The sequence below is a fragment of the Haemaphysalis longicornis genome, unplaced genomic scaffold (genome assembly GCF_048455015.1).
Source record: "Haemaphysalis longicornis isolate Haplotype H1 unplaced genomic scaffold, Haemaphysalis longicornis Haplotype H1 scaffold_8, whole genome shotgun sequence".
In the NCBI taxonomy this organism is placed as follows: Eukaryota; Metazoa; Arthropoda; class Arachnida; order Ixodida; family Ixodidae; genus Haemaphysalis; species Haemaphysalis longicornis.
The window spans coordinates 65241619-65246126 of NW_027526445.1; positions in this window are offsets into that span (position 1 = coordinate 65241619).

The window sequence follows — 4508 nt, forward strand, 5'->3', positions numbered from 1 at the left end:
TACCCACTGCGCCACAATGCCGACATAGCATGGGAGGCTAGGAGCGCGCCTTATATCCTTGACTCATTCAAACTACGTCAAGAAGCTGCTGATACAACGCATTCACTACCACCAACTCCCCAAACACTAAACGTTAACGCAATACACCCACCCCCTATGCGACGCATTTACTCTAGTCCCCCTCGCGGGGAGATGGGACCAATTACGATGGCAACGCCGGCACGTGCGGGGAGAAAAGAACAAAGAGAACAGAACTCCCGTTGGCGCAGTTTCAGGCAGGTGGCGCGCGAGCACTGCGAAGGCGGGAATTTTGAATTGCATGGGGTGGTAGCAGTAAGCGGATAACGGCGGTACAGGCCACTATGGCGAATCACTGCTCTGCATTTCCGACAGCTTTCACATTGAGTGGAACGGCTTTTTCCGTTTGAGAGCTCCGATCCCTCACAACGCCAATGCGGCGCACTGCAGTTCCCAGAAACTAACTTTGGTCCGAGCTGAAGACAGACTCGGTGCACCCGCGTTCGATGGCCTCCGCACATAGCCTTTCACTAACGGCTAGAAGCACAGCGGGGGGTAAGGGGGGGCGGGGGGGGGTGTAATACACACTTGTTACCCAGGCAGCACAGGACTGTTCGGCCTAAAACAGGCCGGTGTACTTTGGCCGGTGATTTTCTCTCCGGCCGTTTTCCGGCAGCCATGTTCGGCCCATGTCCAAATGTGGGCCTTTTGGCCGTATACGGCCGTACTCCCATGGCTGTCCAACGGCCAGTGTCCGTCGGCCAGTCGACCGGCTTACGGTCATACGGCCAGATTCCAGCCGTAGGGCTCCGGCCATTCCAAAGCCACCCGTGTACGGCCGAAGTACGGCCGCCGGAGGACAGCCGAGATGCGGTCGTCGGACTCCAGCCGGACTAAAGTTACCGGAAATACGACCGTGCTACGGGCATTGGAGTTCAGCCACAGTACGTTAACTGTACTGAGGCCGGTCACTGCATGTCGCGCAAGCAGATGACTTATTCGCCCAGTGCAGACGCCGCACAAACCCAGCATTTTGGATCCAATGCAGCCACATCAAAGTGAGGTCGCGCGCAACCACCAGCCGTCAAGCTTTCAGCGCAGCCTTGCTTAATTACCAGCCTGAGTTGACAGCACAATTCATTTATTAAACAGTGCTCACAAATTGTCGTTCCTTTAATTGCTGTGCCTCTTTTACTGCCGAACACAGAAAATATTCATTTCTTTGTAGAGCTTGAATAGATGTTATGTCCAGGTCCTGATATCCTCTGTGGGGCGGCTTACGTGTAATAAACGGGGAAAGAGGAAGGGGGGGGGGCGGCAGAGGGCGCATACTTTAGTGGGTTGAATTTCAGAGAGATAAATTGCGCCGCTTTTAGCCAATTTCTTTTAGGGCAATATTCCGGAACACTTTCATGCTATGACTACATTAACTATTTTTATAACAGTTCCTTGACCAATTTTGATGTATATAAAACCGGCGTGAATGCCTTTACGAAGCGTTTTGGTTCTCAACAAAACACTCAGGAGCATTTAATATAACTCCTTCACAAAAAAGTATGTCCAGTTTTTGCCCATTTTTCTTGCAAAGACATTTTCTACTCAATCAACTTTTTTGATGATCTTGCGCAGGGCTGATCCTAAGAAGGAGCGAACAGGTACATTCATTTTCAATCTATTTTAATGTTGTTTTCATGAGTATACGTCCACACCACTTAATAGTCCAAAAGAACTTAATTTTCTTCTAATGTCATACTACGTTCAAAAAATTCTAGACGCGTTGCGAATGACGCCCTGCTTCAGGTGGCTGCAGTTGTATCCCTCTGTGTTCGCGCAAGGAAAGGCGTAAAATTAGAGTTACGTAATTTGTTTCAAACCAATAACATAGCAATGGTAGCGTGCATACAGGAAACCTTGCATACTGCAACGAATAGGGCAATAATTATTTTATTGGTCAAGGTTGAATGCGTAAGATTGTCAACCCGTCGGAGGCAAACTTGCGCCTCCGGAAGTTTATTTATTTATTTATTTATTTATTTATTTATTTATTTTTATTCATTTATTTATTCATTGTTTATTTATTTATTTATTTATTTATTTGATGCCTGCTTGCGTTTGCATGCATTACAGAAGGGAGATACATAACACTAAGCATTAAATATGAGACAAAATAACAAAATAATTCTACAAAGCGCGCTGAAAATTCGTCAATATAAACAGTTAATGCAATAATACGTGGAAGATAATTACACTGCAGTATTGATGTAAATTAAAATGAATCGCGCAAGGCGTCATCTTTAAAGGAAAGTTAATAATTTGCTTTAAGCTAGCGGTCCCACTTTGCGATATGTAGAATGGCGCTCGGACATACTTCTCCCCTTCTACTCCAGTTTTCGAATGATAGATATTACGAAAAAAGTTCAACCTGTGGTTTCGTCTTTGATCTTTCACGTCCTGCCATTTCAGTTTACTTTTACTTTCTCTCATGCTAAGTTGAGCGTTCCAATTACCTAATACGAATCCAACTGACATATTCTCTATGTTTTTGAGCGTATCAACCAGCTCTTTGGTGTAGGGATTCACGAAAACACATGCGTACTCCAAGATTGAGCGCACATGAGTGAAATACGGTTGTCCTTTTCAGTTAGATGGAGGTTCACTGAATTTCGTCTCAGAAAGCCAAAAACATATGCAGCCGTAACTTTTATGGTGTGAACCTGCCTATTTAACCTCTAACCACTCCCTAAATAAACTCCTAGGTATTTATATTTCTCGGCCGGTGTCACAGCAGCATAATTTAAGGTATACGTATTCAATTGGAATGAAGGTTTTCTTGTAAAGGTGCCGTTAACTGCCTGTTTAACATCCAAAAACCTTTCTGAATCAGCACACCAGGAGGTTATTAAATTCGAATAAAGCTGCAGGTATACGGAATCACGTTCATTCGCTATAGTCCGGTAAACTACACAGTACTTTTGAACAAAGCGATAGGGCCAATAGTAATAACAATGGAAAAACCGATTGATTCAGTTCATAGGATGAAATGTACTACGCAGAAGGTGATATGGAACACCATCATTTGTTTTTTGCAGTCCAAGAATATACAGTCAACCACTTTCAGCTTATCTATTGCAAGAGCCAAATCGTGCGTGAACTCAACAATCTGCGTTGAGCAAGAAAATCCTGACAATATTCGTGTTTGCTAGGATGTTGGCGATTATGTTTAACCAAATGAGTCATATCCCAAGAGTAGCTAAGCTCACCTTCAAACATCGGAACTAAATTAACAGCTAGGCTTCGTCAGTGATCAAGGCTCAATTGTTATCGCAAATATAAAATAATTTTTTTCCTACATAGGCAGTCGTAAAATCCTATGAAGAAACATAGTGCAGGGCAATGAAGTTGATCCAAACTATGCACGAGCGAGTCTCTTCTGCGTTTATCACCAACAACATCGTGCAACATTGCTTGTCGCAGTTTATTGTAAGCAGAATAACTTGCGCTTTTGCTCGCACTTGCCTTTCTTTGGTGGGGAGTCCTTGACATGGTGGCGGTTTAGCTCCTGCGTGGTGGCCGCTTGCTCGACGCCTTTGAAGCCAAGTTATTTTGGTGAACCATCTCCATCTCGAATCGGACATCTCTGCCGGGTCGATGTATCCAATGGTCTCCATTTCTTGAGGGGGCGAATAGCCTCGAGCTGATGCGTCGACAAAGCCGGCGGCAGAGGCGTAGTAGCGGCGATGACTGGCGAAGTTTAGCTCACACGTCGGTGTGGCACAGTCTTCTTGTGGCAATAAATGACATTCCGATGGCCTAAAAGGTTCCCTGCTAATGTCCAGTGAGTTCTTGCACCTTGCCCGTTTACCGAGAACACTCATTACTGTTTGACAAACGATGTTCGTTCATTTAAAACGTAGAAACACGGAGCGGATGAAAAACGCGTCCCCGTAGTTCGGGTCCCTAACGGCTGTTTCTCCCCCCAGGAAAAAACCGGTCGGTCTCGTTCTAAACACGTCTGTGCATGAATTCTCGGCGCCCAGGCGCGTGCCGTTGTTCGGCTGTATGCCGTTTGCCGAAAAAATGACGTATAACCAGATACCTTACGTAGGCCGGTCTCCTCTTGAACACCGGTTGCCAAATATTCTGTGGCCATTCGCTTGCCGTAATTCGGTCGAGGACAGCTAACCGAATGAAAAACGTATATTCTGGGGCCGTACGTCGGCCGGTATCCTTCATAACACTGGTTGCCCGAAGAAAACGAATATTCTACCGCCCGACGCGCGGTTCACCGTTGAAACAACGAATGCACGGCTGCCGCGCTACGGCCGGTCTCCTATCGAACACCAACTGCCGCAAGAATACGTATATTCTGTGGCTGGTCGCTTGCCGTGCTTCGGCCGATTACCGCTTCCCGAAGACAAAACGGATGCCCTAAGGCCGTACTTCGGCCGCTCTCTTTCTCAACATCGGCAGCCGTAAGAGAACTGAATATC